This window comes from Echinops telfairi, unplaced genomic scaffold (assembly GCF_000313985.2).
Source record: "Echinops telfairi isolate 266 unplaced genomic scaffold, ASM31398v2 ScPeMD7_7410;HRSCAF=8448, whole genome shotgun sequence".
Lineage (NCBI taxonomy): Eukaryota > Metazoa > Chordata > Mammalia > Afrosoricida > Tenrecidae > Echinops > Echinops telfairi.
The window spans coordinates 1,410,933-1,432,487 of NW_022111310.1; the positions used below are offsets into that span (position 1 = coordinate 1,410,933).

A 21,555-nucleotide genomic window follows, 5' to 3' on the forward strand; every position below is an offset into this window, starting at 1 on the left:
TAGAGTCTCTGTGAGACAGAATTGACTCCAGGGCCATCAGTGGGATTTGTGTGCATATTAAACCTATAGAGAAGGAACAAACAAGACCCCGCACACAGTAAATATTCAGTAAGCCTTCTTTACTTTCTATTTCCGGTTATCAGAAGGGTTATCATGGAGAAGGCTGTTAGATTGTTCCAGAGGCTCTAGACCAGAGGTTCTCAACCTTCCTAATGCCGGGACCCTTTCATACAGTTCCTCATGTGGTGGTGACCCCCAACCATAAAATTATTTTTGTTGCTACTTCATCACTGTCATTCTGCTACTGTTATGAATCGGGCGACCCCTGTGAAAGGGTCGTTCAACCCCCAAAGGAGTTTCGACCCACAGGTTGAGAACCGATGCTTGCCTCTCCCAGAATCATATTTATCTAATCTCCCTTTCCAAATCGCATCTGGTCCCAGCCCCACACCACCCGCAGCCTGCTCTGCCCTTTGCCCGCTTTCTGCCCTCTGTGCCACTAAGGCTTTGTTGGAGACCGAAGAGGTTGCTTCCCCTCCCTGGGCACCCGTTCTCTCTGTGGCATAGGTGCTTGTCACAGTCCTTTACAGCCCTGACAGTGAAGGGGATGCCAGGACCCCCGGGCACACAGGGTGGCAGCCCTGGCATGACAGAGGTCCCAGCCCAGTGTGGGGACAAACCAGCCAATCAAGGTGACGAGTGTTACTGGGGGTGGGGGAGGGGGGTGCAGGGCTGAGGGAACCAGAACTGGGAGACACTAGACCAGCGGAACGTAGAATGATCTAGACATGCTTCCTGCCTTCACGGAAGCAGGGGTGGTGGAGATTGATACCTGGAGGGTGCTCTCAGGATGTTTGCTTTTGAGCTGGAATTATCAGGATGAAGTTTCTCAGCAGAGGTAGGATGTGCTGGGAACCTTCTCGTCTCTCCTCTCCTCTCCTCCGAAGAAATAAAGAAAACCTCAGATCCCCAGAATATGTCGACCTTTAGGCCCCAAAGCTCTTGGGATCTGCCGCTCGCTCAGTTTAGCAAGGGCCATGTATGTCTGCGGGAGAAAGGTCGAGGTGGGTGCAGAATGACATGCCTAATTTCCACACACCGTTTCCGTTTTCTGAGCCATCTGTGTGACGGTTAGGCACACACTACCTGAGCCAGGCACATCTGCTCACTCACGTTCATCCGGCCCTATTTAATTATAAGCTTTTATTGATCATCAATTAGAAGTTCAGACCCGTGTGGAGAGGCCAGGGGTATGAGAGAAGGCATCACTAGCTAGAAGTTCCTTTGTCCAGCTAGACTGTGAGGACCAGCTCCCTGGAGTCAGAGAATGGAGCCAGGATTCCTGCCCCAGCAGAGGGACCTGGATAGATGGCCGATGAAGAGGGAGTCTGCATTGGAGGTAGACTGGAGGGAGCGCAGCGTGGAGGGGGGGTAGGGCCTAAGGGGGGACTAGAGAGGGGAGTTTGGCAGGTAATTGGCACAGAGTAGGGTGCTGTTCAGCAGGTAAATTCATCCTGAGCCTCTTTCTCAGTCTCTTCCTTGCCCTAAAACTGAAACCATCCCTCCAACACACCAGGTCCGCCTGCCTCCGACCCCTTCATCAAAGGGTACAGCTCCCACCCCGAGCTGCCCTTCCCTCTGCTCATTAACCGTCTCTCTCCTGGGTTCTCACAGTGCTTTAGTATGGTGCCTGGTACTTAGCAGGCAGACCCCCAAGAGAGACTAGTTGAATAAACAAATGAGAGAATGAATGGGTTTCGGACTTGTCTCCTGGAATACCATAGGCTGAAAGAGGAAAGTGTGAGGGGCAGATACAGAGCAGCAGCCAAGGGCATGTCCCAGAGGCCGGCCGGAGGGCTATCTTTGAAGAGGGCACAGGGCAATGACTTTCTGATGAATAGAAGCCACCTTAGGGGGGTCGGGAGGAAAAAAAGATCTGAAAAAAATTCTCGTAGTTACTAAACACTTGGGGTGGGGGTGAGGATCTACCTCAGGGTAGGAAAAACCAACCAATTAAAAACCCTAATTAAATGCACTGGTACCGCCTTATAAATCTGTGTTTGAAGTGATTAAAGGAAGTAGCTCTCCCATTGCCTTGGAAAGTATGATTGGGGTAAGCTCTCAAGAGGGCAGTTTGACTGTGTGAAAAACCTTCAAAACTTGTGAGGTCTTTCCCCCAGCAAGGCAGCTTCTAGGAATTTCTCCTAAGAGAATAATTAGAGATGTTCGTCTCAATGTTTTTTGTAATAACCCTCGCCCCCCCCCCCCAACCGGATTCGCTGCCATCGAGTTGATCCTGACTCACAGTGACCTTATGTAAGGTAACCAGACGTCTCGCTTTTGGCGGGACCGTCCCGATTTTTGGCATTTTAAAAAAGCCCTGATTTTTGGAAAGAATGCACGACAAGCTAGGGAACGGTCTATTTGGTCCATATAGCCAAATTTTTAATCAAGAACCCCCCCACCCCTACCCCACCCCCGCCCCGTCAATGGTGTCCCGCTTTAAATCTGGTCACCTTACGGCCTATAGGGCAGGACAGAACTGCCCCTGTGAGTTTCCACGGCTGTAACCCTTTATGGGAGTAGAAAGCCCTGTCTCTCTCCCAAGGAGCGGCTGTCAAACTGCTGACCTTGCAGTTAGCAGCCCAAGGCTTAACCACTGCACCAAGACATCACTAAAATACCTGAGTTAGTTTATTGTGCCAACCTGGCCGATAAACACATGTGGGGTTAATTGAAGGGTGGAGGGGTAAATGGCTCAGTGAGCCTCGCCTTTCTACTTCCCGGGTCTCTTGCTTTCTAACGGTTGGACCAGGGTGCAGCTGCCTTAGCCAGTTCCCTGTTTTAGCTGGCAAGGCTCACTTCCTGTGAGACATCCCCAAGGAGAAGCCATATGGACCTACCCCGATGCAGCCCTGGGTGCTGGAGCAGCTGTGTGGAGACCCCTGCCAGCACCGAGATGCTTACACATTCACTGACTCGGCTTTCCTCCTGCAGTCGGCATCTTTGCGAGTGTTTTGTGAGATGGGGGAGGACTTTGTGGATTGGTGTTGGACATAGGAGTTAATGGCTTGATGTTGGACTTGTAGGCTTGGGCAGCACTGGGTTGGGATGTTTTCTTGATGAGCACTTAACCTTTATATAAAACTCTCTCTTATACATGAGTTTCTGTGGATTTGTTTCTTGAAAGTACCCAGACTAATACAATACCCCACCCCCTATCCAGCAATAGGGGATCCACATTACAAAATGGCACTCCCATGGGGTGTAGACACAAGCAAAAGTAATATTGTGGAATACTAATAATAGAAATAATAATATTTTAGAATAATAAATCATGTTTGCAGCCTATTGTCCTAAGAAGGAAATCAAGTTATAGAGTAGTAGATACAGTAAGATCGAGATTATATACTTCTACACACACACACACACACACACACACACACACACACACACACACACAAAGATTAGAAGGCTATAACTAGTCATTTGTAGAGTGGATGCTCTTTATTTTTTTCTTTCTGAAGAAGAAATGATCTACCAGACACACACAGTACTTTGGTAATGAGAGAGAGTAGAGGGAGGAGCGTGTTATTTCAGAGGAAAAGATGAGTTTGGGGAGAGTAGTGTGTGCCTCATTGGGTTGAAAGCAAGACGGGCACATAATTTATCTTGCAAATTCCAGCCAGGTAGGGTTTTCAGAAGGAAGCGTGGTCTTGGGTCAATTTGCGTGAGACTATTTATAGACGTGAAAGCTTTGGGGGAAGGAAATGGATTGATTTTTTCTCCCCTTGAACTTTTGAAATTATTTTTCCCACTCCATTTGAAATTGAGCCCAGGAGCTATTCTCAGCTCTGCCTTTCTCGGGTACCTCATTGGCCCTAAAAATGTTAACAGGCTTATGATGTGGATTATGTGAAAATGATCTCCTTGAAGTCTTCACCGGACCCTCGCTCGTGCTTAAAAATGGGGTGCCAAGGAGGGGCCACTTGTAAGGATCTGTTTTACTCTCCCACCTGCATGTCTTCCCCGTGGCCCCTTTGGATGGGGCCCCCGTTGGAAACCATCCTTTGGGTTGGTGTGATGGCGAGCCCCGTCACTCACATGCAAGGGCCTTGGGAGAGGGAGTGTGCCTGGGTTGGGTGTTTGGCATGGTTTATTTAGGGGCTAATCTGCCTCACCCGGTCCTGCGGACGTAACATTAGTCTGCAGAAAAAGAGATTAGAGCTGGGTAGAATCTCTTTAAATATTAATTGAAGTGATGTCTTTTGCCACACTTCTGCAAAGAGCTTCAGGCCACTCACAGACATTACCTCATCATTAATTTTCGAGGTGTGCTTGCGGGAGCAGCTGATGGTAAGTATGATGGTCTTCATTTGGGGCAGAACATAGCAAATATTTGGGGTAGCAACGTAAGCATAGGAGTTGTCCCGACTAGATATCAGAGGGGAATGTTTTGTTGTCTCCTTTCTTAGTTGCCCTGGCTGGCCCACGCATTAAATTGCCTTCTTGTGTTTTGGCCCTGCCAACATTATCGAGTGCCTTCTGGGAGTAAAAGTTAACCCCCTCAGTTTCACATGGAAGGCCTTTAGGAAGGTGACATCTACCTACTATTCCCATCCTGCATCCCTCAGCCCTACTTCACATACCCTGTGTCCCCCACACCCTTCAGTCATGAGGGTCCTGCTCCATCTCCCATCCGGACACTTCCCAGGCCTTGTCTGAGCCATGGCTGGCAATGCCCTTCACCACCCCTGCAGGTCTCCCTGCCACAAACTTCTTGACCCAGTCACCGCTTCTGCAAAGCCTCCCCGAGAGCTCCCCTCCCTCTACCACCATATAGCTGTGTTCCCCACCTTCACACGCCGGCTTTCAACTGTCCCCTGGGCTTTGCCCCTTACTGGTCTTCGTTTTGTGTTTAGTCATGTATGCCCACTGCTGTAGGGAGGGAGACAGACAAGGCTTTCTGTTTCGACCAAGGTTTACAGTCTTGGAAACCCACAGGGGCGGTTTTAACCTGGTTAGAACTGTGGGCATCAACTCAGTGGCAGTGAGTTTGGAATTGGTTTAACCTTAGGGATGGTCCAATTCATCTTTGTGTCTGGAAACATCCAGACACTTGTAGAGAGGTAGAGAACAGGCATGATTTCAGGCCAGAGGTCGGGGTGCAGAGGTCATTCCTAGGGCCCCACTCAGCTTGACCCTGTTCGGATCATATTCCCTGACCCTTGCTGCCGGCAGGACCAGTGCACCGTCTTTCCTGTAAGGCAGGTGCCTGGAAAACTGTTCTTTCCTCATGGCATTCTGGGGTGACACAGGAAAAGAAATCAGTTGGCGCGACTGTAAGAAGGTTACCTCGGTGCTGATGTCTTGTCAATCGTTGCCAACCTCGGCCCCCACCCCACCCCTACCGCCTACCCCGGCACTGGATTCTCGAACTGCAAAGGGCTTCTGTCCAGAGCAGTTTCCATTCCGGCCTGGCACAAGGGCTGAGAGCGTCTTGTGCTCCACCTGTGGCAGGCTGTGCGGGGCTGGGCAGGTTATTTAATCTTCCTGTGGCGTCATTTCCCCATCTGTTAAGGGGGGATGGTGTGTTGATGGTGACCTATCTCCAGGGATGCTCTGAGGCTTAGTGAGCTAATGCCCTTGTGAACTTTAACCAAAAATGGCAGGAGGGGACGACTGGGAGACTAGGTGTTTCTGTGGCTCGGAATCCTCTTGGCCACCGTTAGGCGGATGCACCGTGAGACCTCGGGGGCCATCTTCTCTGTTGCCCATCAGGGATCTCCAGGCCTCCCTCCCTGGGCAGGGCCTGGGGGCTGGGGTGGGGGGAGTGTTAAAGACAAAACAAAAACCTGGTGGTCTCTGTGGGCAGATCCAACTCCACACAGGGCATGGTCCTCCTAATCTGCTGGACTCGCGCGACAGAGCTACACAGCTCAACAAGGGACGCTTCCCTCCCTTGTCCCAGGCAGTCCCAGTCATTCACCCCTCAAGACCCCAGCCCCCAGGCCCAGTAAGTGGAAGGACGGACCGCTGAGTTCTCAATTCTGTTCTACTGGGGTGGGGGGTGGGGCCTTCCACTTGTGCCCACACAGCACAGTGGTCAGTTTTACTTGGGCTCATTCACGCACTATGGGAAGGTCATTTGAGATGCACATTCTCGTGGAGATAATCTTGGGAATGTGGCCTTTTATCTTTAAAAATAGTGGTAGGCTGGTGTCCTGGGATAGAGGGCAGGACATGGGACAGACATCTGGCTTTGGCAGAGTCCCGTCTGCTCTATTGACTGGTGAGCTGGTGCTTCTTCCCTCTGTGTGTCCTGTTTCCTCAGCAAGGCCATGTGTCCTCCCCGTCCCTAGCCCCCTCGGGAGACCATCCCAGTCTATCTGTTACAATCTATTTCCATGGCGTATTCGTTGGGGAGCACTTAACATCTGGAAAACCTGTACAGGTAAGGGTACTTTGGGTCTTTGAGGCTTCCTCTCTTTTTGGGGTGGGGTGGGGGCGGGGTTATGAGCTCTTCTCAAAACTCACATTCGCTCAGTGCTTTCAGGTGGCAGTGTCTTTCATCCTGTCCTAGCTGGATGGAATACTGACGGGTTCAACTGCCAGCTGGCTCTCGAAATTGTGGGATTATAGGACACGAGACCTCAAGCTGGAGACTTCCAGGTTGACTGTCTCTGTTTCAGAGGGTGCAAAGCATCAGTGTGACAGACGCCAGGCCTGAACACAAGTCTCCTCACTCCTTGTTCACAGCCTTCTGGCTGTCCCTGGGGAATGGTTATGGCAGCAGGTGCTCAGTGAACACTTGTTGAATGAATGAATGAATGAATGAAACAACAAATAAATGTTTAAAGTCTCAGTGCAATGGAATCAGAAATAGTCATCTGTCACTGCCCTTCAGAAGGTAGAAAGTCTTGAAATTTAGGGAACATACCTAACTAGTTGTAAGATTTTATCTACCTGCAAATATCCCAAGTTTCTTTTGAAATCCTCTGTTTGCTCTCTCCTTATGTGCCCGCTGATATTTCGCTCCTGCCGCAGCGCTGGGAACCCGGCAGAACAGTTCTGCTGTGCACACTTGGGCTCGCCCTGAGGAGGCATCAACTGGCAGCACCATGTTCCTGGCATCTGTTCAGTGTCGAGAGGAAACGTTCTTGAGTTCAGAGTTGATTAGGAAGTAGAAAATGTGTTCAGAAATAACTGTACCACAAGCCAGCCAGGAATAAAGACATGAGACTCATCAGCAGAAAAGGCCTGGAGGCTGTTGGAAACTAGGGCCATGGGATTGATTCTGACTCGTAGCAACCCTATCGGATGAAGTAGAACCGCCCCCACAGTGTTTCCAAGGCTGTACGTCCTTACAGAAGGTTCTCCTGGGGAGGGACAGACTGGTAGGTTCCAACGACTGACCTTTTAGCTAACAGCTGAGTGCTTTCACCGCTGTGCACCAGGGCTCCTAGAGGTTGTAGAGGTCACATGTTACCGAGGAAGGAATCATGGAAGACTTCATGGAGAAGGTGGCATTTCAGAATCAGCTTTGATGGCAGTGAGTTTGTTTGTGTTGGCAAAAAAAAAAAAAAAGAGGATTTTGACTCGGGAGTTTCAGGATGGGGAAAGAACATTCTAGAGCAGTGGTTCTTAACCTTCCTAATACCTCGACCCTTTAATACAGTTCCTCATGTTGTGGTGACCCCCAACCATAAAATTATTTTCGTTGCTACTTCCTAACTGTAATTTAGCTACTGTTATGAATCAGGTGACCCCTGTGAAAGGGTTGTTCAAGCCCCAAAGGGATCGAGACCCACAGGTTGAGAACCGCTGTTCTAGAGGGAGGGAGGCCAAAATAAGGCATAGCAGAGGCCAACCAAACCAAATCAAGTTTATTCTGACCATAGTGACCCTTTAGGACAGAATAAAACTGCTCCTGTGGACTTCCAAGACTCTCTTTATGGAAGCAGGGAGCCTCATTTTTCTCCCATGGAGAGGCTGGTGGTTTCAAACTGCTGACCTTGCAGTTAGCAGCCCAACTCCTATAGTGGAGGTACTCAGTGCAATTTGTTTATCTCAGGCTTTTTTGAAGGTGATTTGAAGGGAATGAGGCTAGACAAGTAGGTCAAAGCCAAAAGGAGAGGCTCTTCAAGGACTGGCGTATGAGTTTGTTCTTTATCCTGAAGGCACTGGGGAGCCATTGAAGAGATTGGAATCAAGGTGAGGGCGAACCAGAGCTGTGATTTAGGAAGGTTGATTTTCCATCAACGTCGGAAATAGATTCCAATGTGTATGTGGGGGTGGCTTTTGTTGTTTCATTTTGTAATTATTTGGCAGCATATGTTGATAAATCCATAAATTGTCTTTATGTTTTATTAAGAAGTAATTGCTTTTCTTATTATGGGCATTGGATTTTGAAACAAGTATTCAGTGCACAGATTATGGTCTGGGGAAACCCAGCTTTAATTTTGTAATGCTAATCTGCTGGAAAATAGAGTTCGCTTAATAGAAATTTCTGTACAGAAAGTTCCAGAAGGAAAAAGCCCTCCCTCCTTTTCTCCCTCCTTTGTCTTCAGCATCTCATCCTTCCTCCATCTTTCTCTCCTTCCCCACTCCCTTCCTTCCTTTATTAGCATTTTCTTTTAAACGAGAAGTGCTTGCATTCGTTTTACTCCATAATAACCTGGTAGTGCCAGGTCGTATAAAATCGACAAGAATATAAAAATGTGGATCTTTCTTGCTTTTCCTACTCAGCCTGTTTTTCACTTTACAGCTCACGTGGGTACAACAGCTGAGTCAGACTCATTGCTCCTCATTCCACTGGGGGCTTAAGTGAGAGTGGGTATAGGAATGTGGATGTCATATTTTTTCAAACATGCTATTCCTTTTAGTATGTGTAATCTAGAGAGACCCTGATACCATTGATATACTTTTTTTTTCCAGTAGAGCTATTTTTAATAGGGCCTAGACTTTGGCCAGTTAGCACCATTGATTCTCATCCTTCGTCTAACATGTAATGGAGGAAGGTCTGTTAAGCACTGAAGAATCATGGCGAATCTGAGAACCATGGCCCTGACCTCATGGAGCTTAGACTTTAGCAGGGCATACGTATACGTCTACATATGTATATAAGTGACTCGTCCACTATAGTTCCGAGAGGGCGAGAATACGGAATGCTCTGGGAGCACCTGACCCAGAGTTGATGGTCAGAGAAAATGTAACAAGCGGGATATAAACAGGTCTAAACATCACTGGAGTAGGTTCGTGAGGAGGGCACGGGACCGGGCACTGTTTCTTTGTTGTCTAAAAGAAGGTCACTATGAGTTGGAACGGAGCTAACCTAACCTTAGGGTTGGGCTGCGTGGTGGAAAATGGGGAGTGACTGCCAATGAGTGCAGGGCTCGGTTTTGTTTTGGATGGTGGTCAAAATCAGGGCCACTGCCATCATGTTGCTTGCGCCTCACCGCAACCCTACGGGGCAGGTGCAAGTGCCCTTGTGGGTTTCCAAGGCTGTAACTCTTTACAGCAGTGGGGAAACTCGCCTTTCGCCCGTGGCATGGCTGGTGGTTTCAAACATCTAACCTTACAGTTAGCAGCCCAGTGAGTAACCACTATGCTACCAGGGCTCCTTGAGTGGTGGTGGTGGTAATGAAATGTGCAATTGATTATGGGATGGGTGCACAACTCTTTGACTATACTAAAAACCTCTGACTCAAATACTTGAAGTAGGTGCCTTTGTGTAGGATGTGAATTATATCTACAGAAAGCACTAATGCAAAGTCATTTGGGGACGCCAGCCCAGGAGGAGCTGGAAGAGTGTCCCAGACAATGAAATGACACCCGCACAAGCCCAGCAGGAAGGGCTGGAGCCTCCTGGGAGGTGGGGAGCGGTGCCATAGAGGCAAGTGAAGAAGATGGAGAGGTGGGTGAGGCTCAGGACACCTAAGCATAGTAATAGCAGCGCCGGAGGAAGAGATGGCACACGGACATCACTGCGTTGTCAGGCGGACTTGGTGGAAAGCAGAGAATTCCAGCAAGCTGTTTACTTGTGCTTTGTTGACTGTGCAAAGGCGTTTGACTGTGACGGCCGTCACCCAGCAGGGGTCACATTGAGAAGATGAGAGAATCCAGAGCCCTTTGTTGTGCGCACACAGAATCTGTACATGGACCGAGAGAGCGTGATTCAAACAGAACCGGGGAAGACCACCAGATTTTATCCAGGACTGTGTCCTCTCACCACACTTGTTCAGTCCATAGGCCGAGCAAGTAGTCAGGAAAGATGGATCCCAGGAAGAGGAACCAGCATCAGGATTGGAGGAAGGCTCACCAGCACGCTGCTGCGATATGCAGACGATGACCTTGCGTGTGAAAAGCGAGGAGGATTTGGAGCACTTGCTGATGAAGATCAAGGGCTGCAGCCTTCCATTTGGATTACATCTCAATGTGACGAAAACCCAAATCCCCACAACTGGACCAGCAGATAGCATCACAATAAATGGAGGAAAGATGGGAGGTGTCACGGATTTCCTCGTTTTCGCATCCGTCATCAGGGCTCATGGAAGCAGCAGGCAAGACATCAAATGATGTATTGCATTGGGCAGATCGGCTGCAAAAGACCTCTTGACTATGTTGAAGAGCGAGGAGGTCATTTGGAGAACTAAGGCACACCTGGCCCAAGCTGTGGTGTTTTCAGTCGCCTCACATGCATGTGAAAGTTGGACACTGAGTAAGAAAGCCTGAAGAAGAATCAGTGCATTCGAATTAGGGTTCTGGGGTCGAAGATTGCAAGTACCGTGGACTTTCAGAAGAACAAGAAAATCGGTCTTGGATAAAGTACAGCCAGAGTGCTCCTTACAGGTGAGGATGTGATACTTTATCTTAAGTACTTTGGACGTGTCAGGAGAGACCCATCCCTGGAAAAGGCCGTCATGCTTGGTACAGTGGACGGGCAGTGGATCAAAGGGAGCCCTACCGTGAGATGGATGGACATCGATTCTGCAACACGAACTCAGCCATCACACAGATGTGGGGCTGGTGCAGGACCAAGAAGCGTTTGGTTCTGTTGCACAGAAAGTTGCCTTGAACTAGAACCAACTTGATGGTGCCTACCAACATTTATGGAGTTCTTATACCAGGGGGCTTTAAAAAAAATGATGGGAAAATGGAGTTAAAAGATCATCGAAGTTTTCCATGAACTTTCTGAAGCTCCATCAAATGCCAGCTCTGTTCTAAGACTTTGACGTGCATTGGCTCCTCGATCCTCATAATGGCCTTCTGCAGCAGGCACTGTTGTTATGAGTATTTGACCGCAGGGGAAGCAGAGGCCAACTCTTAAGTAGCCTACTCACAGTCCCACGGTCTAATTAATACATGGAACAATTGGGTTATGATCCAAGGAGGTCTGACTCCAGAGTTCACAGTAAGGACCCTGGAAGGTATAGGTGATACCACGAAGCTATTTTTTAAAAACTTTCAAAATGGAGGTACATTTTATATAACATACAAGTAATCTCTTTAAAGCGTAGAGGTCAGTGCCCCTTAAGTACCGTCACACTATGGTACAACTACCATCTCTCAGTAGTTCCAACACTTTCTATCAGTCCAGAATAACACCCTCTGTGTCCTAGAGTTCTATGCAAGGGAGTGATGTAATCTGGTTTGCATCTTAGAAAAATCTCTCTGAACCATCTCTGTGGCCAGGCACATGGACTGGGGTGAGCAAGACTGAAGGAAGGGAGACCAGCTGCCGCAGGAAGGGGCCACGCTAGCCCAGACGTGTGAGATGGCAGTGGGGTCAGAAAGAAGTGGAGACTTGAGAGAGATAGAAGAGGGCTCATTCGCAGGGAGAGTGGCTGGATTTGAGGGGGAGGTGCGAAGACTCTCCGATGCAGGCCTGGGCTCTGGATCAGAGAAGTCAGGTGGTGGTTCATTAAATGATGGGCGTGCCATCCAGTCACAGGTGTACGTGGTGCAGACTGGTGACTGTCTGTCACAGGAGAGAACCTTAGACTTGTGACCTCATCACTAGTCAGCATCATGGGATCATCGCAGCTGGCAGGGACGTGAGCATCTCTTCCAGATCTAGAGGTGGAAATGGAGGTTCAGGAAGGAGGAAGGACTTGGTCACACAAGGACAGTGGCAAGGTCAAAATAAGTTCCGCCCCTGCTGAAGCTCAGGCTGGTGTGTCTTTGCCTGCCACGTTGCCACTCCCCAGGGCACCTCGGCTTCAACCCTCAAAACGTTGACTCTCTTCTGAGATGGTCTCGCCCTATCCTTTACAGGAGGGAGAATTGCTACACAAGAACAGTGGGGACTCAAATGGAAATGAAAAGAATGGACCACCAGAACCCAGTGTGTTCATCTGGGTGGACGAGAGAAACAAATCCAGAGACACTCATATGTGTATGAGAAAGAGCTTTATATCAAAGAGTAAGTGAATGTTAAGAAAACATCCCAGCCTAGTCCAGATCAAGTCCTTAAGTCTGATATTAGCCCATATGTCTGATCCTTGTCTATAAATTCCTCTTCAGACTCACACAACACATGTAATGAATGCCAAATGCTGGAAGATCACAGGTCAGTGGGTGGAAAGTCTTGTGGATCCAGTGGCAGTGGAAGCATCTCAGGGCTGGCGTGGGTCTCCACGTGTCTCCTCCAACTCCAGGCCTCTGGCTCTGGCTCCAACAGGAATGTCTCACAGAGAGAGTGTGTGTCCTGCCTCCAGGGAGGAAAACAGGAATTCTCAGAATCCTCAGGACAAAGCCTTAACCACACAGAAGCTTCATTGGCTATTGTGGGGGGAGGTCAGATGCTTACAGACATCTTCCCTGAAGACAGTCAGTTACCAGACTATGGTAGGCCCCACTCCCTGCTGTTAAGGACCATGGACAGGTCTGCAGTCAGCAATTTGGTTCCTGTAGGTGGGGTTTACACCCTACTGATAATGGTTCCTATGGAGATCCAGAGAGCAGGTCAAAGTTAAGCTGCTATCCTAAATTTAGGATCCGCCCATCTTGTCACATGTATATCCCCAATCCCTCCTCTACCTATTGCATGTATGTCCCTAGACCACCCCCTCTCATTGCTGTATAACCTATAGTGCAACCCCTTCCTGTGACGTATGTTTTTACCTGTAATGAGTGGGCTTGCACACCCCCAAAGGTATATTAGGCCTGGGTTACCAATAGAGAGCTCTCACCCACTCTTTCTCGGCTCCTCCCTTGACCTCTCATCAGCTCCCTCTCCTCCCTTGTTCCCTTTCCCTTTATCCTCCTTCCCTTCCCCCTCTCTCCACGTGAACCACCAAGCGGGCCTGAGGTGAGCAGTGCTACTATGAAATGTGTCTGACTCCATTGTTTGACTCTCTAATATCACTCATGCTCTTGATGACTTTAATATAGTATTTATATATCTCAACCGTACAATTGTGCTTACTGAACCCGTGATTAGTGGTGGGGGGCTGGCTCACCCCACCTCATACCACAGGCTATGACCTGATTGACAGGCTAGACTGCACCCCTTCCTTGAGTTGACAGTAGATGATGTAGCTGCCACACCCAGCTTCCTCTGGTCAAAGGGGTGACATAGGGTTCCTTGCCTGACTGCCCCAGGCACACTGTTGCAAGCGTGCTCCCCGAGGACAGGCACAGCCGTACCTGTGGCGTTCATGAAAGCACATGGGTTTTCTTGAACGTTGTCTGCCGTAAGAGGAGCACTTCTGTCAGCTGCTTCGCGCTTCATCTTCAGGGTTCCTGTCTCAGTGAGCATCCCTCTTCTGAATTCTATCCTTAGGCAGCACTCTCAGCCATGGCCATCTCGACGTCCTTTTAAAGTGGGGTGACGCAAAGTGGACACTGTTCTCTCCTGAGGTCAGGGTCAGAGGGCAGAAGGCTTAATTAGGGCTTCGTTTCTGGTGTTCTGGCCCTGCGGTTTTCAGGGATCTCTGGTTTGCATTGGCAGACAGGCACAGTGTGGGGCGCCTCGCCTAAGGGCTGCCACTTCCTCATGGCTGACCCGATTCTCTGAATCGTTGGCTGTGAACCGGGCAGTTCCACAGGAGGTTTCTAGGCAGAATGCTTAATTAGGCTTTAATTAAGACAGCCAGAGTGGGCAGCTTGCCTGAACCGGAGCACAGGGTCCTGATTGGCAGGCAGCACCCGGTGTTCTTGGCTGTCTGACAACCATCAGCCTTTCCCAAGCCCTGTGCAGAGATGGGCAAGGCATACGCTGCCCCACCAGCAGGCAGGAGCTAGTCCCTAAATCCCAGGGAGCCTTTTAGACACCTCTTTCTGATGGGCCCTACGCTCTGCTTACTGGTAAGTTCTATGTTCTCTAGCAGACAATGAACACAAAGGCACAGGCCACGTCTGGTTCACCTCAGTCCTCTCTGCCAGGGCAAGAAGGACACTATGATATCAATTTGCCAAATTGCCTTGAGTTTTGAACCAGATCCCTTGACTTGATATGTCGCCACCCTCCCCTGCCCCCTGTAGTTGTCAAGTCAATTCTGACTCCTAGTGACTCTCTATGGATGGGTAGAACTGCCCCACAGGGTGACCAAGGCTGAATCTTTACAGATTGGTGTGTCTTCCTCTTGCAGAGAGCTTGATGGGTTTGAACTGCAGACCTTTCGGTTAACAACCACGTGCTTCACCACTGTGCTATCAGGGCCTCTCGACGTAGGACTGGACTTGCAAAATGCAGTGACTGGGATCTCCATGCCCATGACCAGTACCAGGGAAGGGAGAGAACTTCAGATAAAGCCTCAAGGTCTGGCCAAGGCAGAGCTCAAGGTCAGGGGTCCCGGGACCAGAGCTCTGGGAAGCATGCCTTGGGCCCTGCTTGGTGCCTGTGCTGCTGGCTCAGTGGTCACTGGCTTGTAGCATAGTAGGCTTGAAATCCTACCTTCCTTTCTCGGACACAGACACACAGAGCCAAGTATCAGTCCATGAGGTGGTGAATAGCTTCATGTGGGCAGCTCGGAGGGGCCTGGGTCTGCCTTTCCCAAGCCCTGTCATCACCGTGGGCTTTGTTTTTGTGCTTGTTTTATCAAACATATCCAGAGGCTCTTGCAAATGAGTTGGCATGACTCACTTGATAGTAAAAAAAAAACCAAACAAATCTAGCCGTGGAGTTCACACTCCTCGATTTTGTTGAATTAGGCCCAGATGGTTGTCAAGAAAATTTGTTCTTACCAGATTCAGGACATTTGTAACAGGCGACACATCAATGGAGAGGGAAAACGCTTCACTGAATGGCAGGGACCACTGGAGAACCTGGGATCTCACCATCTCAGAGCTGGAACGGGCCACACGGGCTTCCAGATTAGCCCCAGTCCTTTTGGGGGAGGGAGGGAGGGAGGGAGGAGCAGGCCGCACCAGAGCGAACGTGTTCTCATGAAGGTTCTGTTTTAGAAAAACCAGGAACTCAAGCTCTCTGCCGTGCAGTTGATGCCCACTCAGGGGACCCTGTGGGACAGGGTAGAACTGCTCTGCGGGTTCCTAAGACTCCATTGTTATGGGGGTGGAAAACCTCCGCTTTCTCCCATGGAGCAGCAAGTTCCTCATGGTTAGATTGTCCCTCCTGGAAGCCCAGCGGAATAGGAACAAACTCACTCTGCCTGAGAGCCAAACGCTTTATAATCTTGGTCCCTGGTCAGAAGGAGCTCAATGGAGGCTGCCTCTGTATGGAGACTCAACATGGAGTTAGGGCTCCCACTGGAAACCGTGCCCGTCCTCAGACCTGGTGCTCAGCATTCAGCTCTCATACAACTCCAGTTGCCAAGCCGATGAACCTTCTACGTGATGCGTCGCGTTGCTGTCTTGGCTGTGTTGTGGCGTAGTTGGCCACACACTCCTTTTGGGGGGTTCAATTTCGTGCCATGAAGTCTATCCACAGTGTTGTGCATCCTTCACCTCTATCGAGTCCATTACCTGAAAAGGAAGCCCGGGACCCGGGACACAACCACTCCCCATTCCTCCCTCTCTTCAGCTCTGTCGACTGGAACAAATCTGTGGCCTGTCCACAGATTGGCTTATTGGGGGGATTGCATAGACATGTGCCCCGTGGTGTCTGGCTCCATGTATGTAACCTGATGTTTCCAAGATTTGCCCCCGGGGTCATGTGTATCAGTCCTTTGTTTCTTTTCATAGCTGACACTGCTCCGTGGTGCAGACACGCTACCACGTGTTGACCAGTTCATCAGCTGATGGATGTTCGCGTGGTCTCCACCTCTCGGTCCTTGTGAGCAGCACAGGTATGAACAGTGGCGTTCAAGTTTTTACTCGAACACCTGTTTGCAGTTGTTTGGGGATCTGTGCCCGGGCATGGAGTTGCTGGGCCACATGGCCATTCTAACGCGCACCGATGGCACCGTGAGGAAGGGCTAACTGAAAGGTTGGTGGATCCAATGCACCAGCTGCTCCTGCCGGAGGATCACGTGGCATGCTGCTTCCATCAAGATTTGTGGCTTAGGATGGACGCCCTGTGGGACCGTTTTCCCTTGTTCTAGAGGAAGGACTTGACTATGATGTGCTTGATGTGGGCTTGGCAAGTCTGTGCTTCGCTTACTGAGGAGCTGCCCAAACAATGACATGACTTTCCAACCCTAACTCTTCTCCCCAGCCTCTCTGGCTGCCCTCAGCCCTCTGGAACCATTTCTTCTCTGATTCTTTCGTGGTTCAGTTTCTTCTTCCACCTTTGAAATGATGGTCCCGCCCACAGCATGTTCATTCTGTACTTAGCCCTGCCTCACTCCACCCTGGTGGTGTCCTTCCTTAAACCTACATCGCAACGGCAAAGGATTTCTTGAACAAACCCTGCTTGGGCCCCACCTCGGACACAGGCTGCATCTTGGGGAGGTGGGAGGTGGAACCTAGGCATCCGTGTCATATAAAGACTCCTCCTCCTCCCCATCCCAGTAATTTTGATAGCCAGTGTTTCCCTGGGTCCCCATTCATTGTTGTGGTCCTGAAACTTGCTGACATCAATTGATTCTGACTCAGAGTGACCTAAGGGACAGAGCAGAACTGACCTTGTGACTTTCCAAGACTAGAATATCTTTTTGGGAGCAGAGAGCCTCATCTTTCTCCCATGGGGTGAGTGGTGGGTTTGAACTTCTGAGCTTGTGGTGAGCAGTTCAATTGGTAACCCTTTACAGCCCCAGGACTCTCTCGTGGTCTCTGTTTCACTTTTAGCTCCAACCCTCTTGTGGGTGGCCCTCAGGCCCCTCAAATTCTGCTATTCCCAACAAAATGCTTCCTCCTCCCCTCAAACCTTGTCCTTCTCGGTGAAAGAGAGGAACAGCTATACCCCATTGACGTGAACCGAACCGCAAACCTGGGGATTGTAGGTGCCTTTTTTCTCTCTCTCATTCCAATTCCCAGTTGATCGACTGATTCATTCAACAGCACGCTGATCAATAGCCAGGACTGTGGACACTCTAGGAATTCTGTTAGGAAAACCAAAGGAGCATAGATAAAATAGTAAGTAAAAATATAGACAAGTGCATAGCGTGAATTAATAATAATGATATAACAAATACCATTATTGAGAATCTTCTCTTTTCTTATAGTGGACTGGTTCAGCCTTTATTGTAAATCACCTTGGTGGGAGGGCAGTGGTCCGCTGCCCGGGTTTCGGGGAGGCCCAGGATGTCCTTCAGGCCACACATTCTGGTGATGCACCGTAGAGGAGGGCGCATCCAAACGTTCGTGGGAAAATTCCGCTCTCTTGATTGCATTTGTCTGTGAAGCTTTTCCGGCCCCCTCGTGTGTTCTCAAATGTACTGGGAGATGGTGAGGCCAGACCGGTTTTGGCACAGCCCAAGGCGCTTCAGCTACATGTCCAGCGACACCTGGCTGGCACACGGTTAGTAAAAATTGAGTTGATCACTAAGGAAGGACTTTGCGCCTAGTGCTCGCCATGGAAGCAGGGTGTGGCCATCGTGCTCATGGGAGTGCATTGGGAGAAAGATGGGCCCTCCACAGAGTCACGGTCTCAAAAACCCACAGGGGCAGTTCTGCCCAGTCCTACAGGGTCGCCATGAGTCGGCGTGGCCTCGGTGGCAGCGAGCGTGGTTTTGGGGGGAGTGCATGGAAAGCTGCAGTGAGTGATGCAACGACCTCGCCCCCTCTTGCTCATATCGCTGGCAGATCACTTCTCCATTCGGCCCTGCGTTTTCATTCGGCGTTTCTCCCCGTGGCTCCCAGGGAACTGCAGACGACTTGAGGGCGAGAAGCGGGTCTTGCTTATCCCACTGTCCTCCAGAGCCTCTGGGAGGCCTTGCTGTCCACTCTGTTGGCGCTCCTGGAGGACAGGCCTGAGTCATCTGCGGGCATCAGCGCAGGATCGCCCGCCCAGGGTGACAGGTGAGGGAGCGGGGCACTGGAGGACACTGAGGAAGAGACCGGGGGTCCTAGGGCCTCTGGCAGCAGTCGTTTGCTGAAAGCTGGAGAAGTTTAGGATTTGAACGGGCTTGGAGATCATCTTTACGGCTAAGGAAAGGAAGACTGAGAAGGGAGGGACTTGACTGGAGCCATGTATCCAGCTGGTAGCAGAGCAGGGACTTGACTGAAGGGCTTTTGCCCCATGCTCGGTGTCTGCGTTGGGTTCAGCCACCCCGCTGAGCCAGCAGTGTCACATCCATCTTTGAGGCTACTAAAGAGGCCCTGGCCAGGACCGCCGTGGGGAGACGAGGCCTTGCGGGGAGCATCGCCACTCTGATCGGAGTTAGTGTCTGCCTTTTCCCACAACCTCTCCAGGGCTCACCGTCCATTGGGTAGGGGGGGTGATGAACCTCTAGCTTTCTCCTGGGAGTGGCCCGGGTCCCTGTGCCGATATAGCCGGCAAGAACAAACGCACAGCCTGCTGCCGCTGCAGTGCTGACCGCTGCCCCGCTGCCCTGTGTTTCCTAGAGGGCCGAGCACAGGCCTTCTGCACGAGTATGCAGCCAGAGAAGGTCCAAGCACTTCTTATGAGACGTCGAATCCCCTTACGCAGACATGAAATCCCCTTAAGCATGACAGTGGCTTGAGCCAGTGTTTCCCAAAGCTGTGTCTGTCTGCAAATTAGGTAGGCCCCATGATGACTAAAGGTGGTACATGAATGAACTTTTGTTTGTCTTTTAATTTAATAGTTGTCTATTAATTTGAATGTATACAGCAGAGAATAAAACCAGAATGATGTTGACCTGTGTTTCACGGACTCTGCCAAGGCGTTTGACTGTGTGGATCCTAGAAAAATCTGGATACCATTGGGAAGAGTGGGAATTCCAGAACACCGAAGTGTGCTCATGGGGCATCTCTGCAGAGACCAAGGGGCAGTCTGTAGGACGGCACATGGGGATACTGAGTGATTTGAAATCAGGAGAGATGTGTGTTTGGGTTGGATCCTTGCACCGTGTTTATTTGATTTGTGTGCTGAACAAATAACCCTACAAACTGGATTCTGTGGAGAGGAAGGAGCACAGCATCAAGTTTGGAGGAGGGCTCCTGTGTTAGTCCGGGAAGACTAGAGAAACAAATTCATGGTCACACATATGCATACGAGGGAGTGTTATAGAAAGGGTACTTGTACATTAAGAAAGCAGTTCATTGTATGAGCCCCCAATAAAATGACTTAAAAAAAAAAAAGAAGAAAGCAGTTGACTATTGAGAAAACATCCCAGCCCAGTGCAGATGAAGTCCATAGTCTGATATTAGCTCATATATCCGATACCAATACCAATCTATAAAGACCTTTTCAGACTCACATAACACATGCAATGACACTGAATGCAGGAAGGTCACAGGCCAGTGGATGGGAAGTATTGTGGATCCAGTGGAGTTGTAAGTATCTCAGTGCTGGCAGGGTCTCCACTTAGCTTTCCAGCTCCCAGGGTTCTGGCTGCATCAGGGTAGCTAGCTTCATGTGGCTTCTCCTGAGCCAGTGTCCTCCCTCTAGCGAGCTATTTCTCTCCTTAGCCCCTCCAAATGAGGTCATCAAGCTGCAACCTGATTGACAGGCTAAACTCCACCCCTTCACTCTTAAGTCCCAAATTGACAACAGATTATGTAACGACCACAAATAGTATAAGAATTCATAACCTGTTAATATAAAACCTATCCGAGTTGATATATGTGGAAAGCAGCATTCATTTGGAAAGGAACGAAAATCACCTGACGCAGCAGGTAGGGACTAGAGTGAGTTGCCCTGAATGAACGGTGTTTAGGGGTTTTTATCAGGTGCGGGGTACACGAAACCTGCCTGCATCTCCGGGTAATCCTAGGACTGCTCCCATTTTTCATATCCAGTCACAAACCCGGTCTTGCTGTCCCCTCAGCTGGGTGTTGCCTGGACACGGACAAGGAAGTACGCGTGCAAAGGTCAGCACAGAGAGGCTTGGATCTGATGACCTTGGAGTTTAGAATCCGCCCAGGGCTCTGATGCCTGCAGGCTGAAGACGAGATTGTCCCAGGCTGTTGAGGTCCTCCTTCCAGATGCGCAGTGGCTCCCAGTGCTTCCCATACCAGGCCTCGATCTGTCACTCTGACTCAGGGCACTCCAGCTCCTCTCTCTCAAAACCATGACGAGCCAGAAGAACCAACAAGTCTGTAGGGGAAAGAATTCAGAGTGCTGTAGGAGTGAGGATGGCGAGACTTGATTTCATAGGCTCTGGACATGTCATGAGGAGAGACCAGTCCCTGGAGATGGACATCATGCTTCGTCACAGAGAGGGTCAGCAGAGAGAGGAGGAGGCGGTGAATGGGCACAGTGGCTGCAACAGGGGGCTCGAATGAGGGACCATGGTGAGGATGGCCCACGGCCCGCAGTGCCGCATTCTGTTGTGCGTGCACGAGGACACTCTTAGGTCAGACTCAGCTTCAAGGCACTTGCAACAAGAGGAGACGCCACCTTGGAAACCCACAGAGTGGGCTCCCCTGCCCTAGAGGGCGGCTCACGATCAGTCAGCGAGGTGACAGTGAGTTTGGGTCTGAATATGATCCAACCTATGATTTAATTAATAGTATAACCAAGGGTGAAGTCAAGTTGTAAGTACCATCTCATAGAAGTCTTTCTTTATGCAATGTGTGTGCCGCAGGTATGGCGGTCCTGCAGATTGCAGACATGGCAGAGGCTGTTAGGGCAGTTGGGGTCAGCCATCCTTTGGGAACTGCTACCCGGAGGGGGTGGTGAGCCAAGGGACTTTCCCAGGAGCCTCTTCCTGCGGCTGCTTTCTGCTGGGTGCAAGATGAGCAGGGACAAAGCGCTGGGGACCAGAGCTCCTGTAGGTGATCGAAGTACTTAGAAGCTGTGAGCCACAGGTTTGGTACAGAGTCCGTCTCTTCTCTGGCTTTTTAATTTTTATTACAACAACGAAAAAGAGATGTTTCCCCTGGAGAGAGCGGTGACTAGAAGTGGAACAGGGATGCTGTGTGGTGTGGTGTCCCCAAATAAGAATGACAACTCTCTCTTGGTGCTTTCTCTCGACTGCTCATGATCACAGGTAAAATGCCTTCTGAAGTCAAAATATCAAGGCCTGGGTTGACCGTGCTCTCTGAGAAGGGAGACAAAGCTCACCC

The 21,555-nt window shown here is 50.0% G+C and overlaps 1 protein-coding gene across 1 annotated transcript in view; it reads left to right on the forward strand.

Moving 5' to 3' along the window:
- Positions 1-16,208: 16,208 nt before the first annotated feature.
- Positions 16,209-21,555, forward strand: part of FRMPD1 (FERM and PDZ domain containing 1) — a 66,938-nt gene continuing 61,591 nt past the window's right edge. Inside the window, exon 1 of the mRNA XM_004711000.2 lies at positions 16,209-16,250. The gene's annotated coding sequence lies outside the window, so the exon portion shown is untranslated. The remainder of the gene's footprint in view (positions 16,251-21,555) is intronic.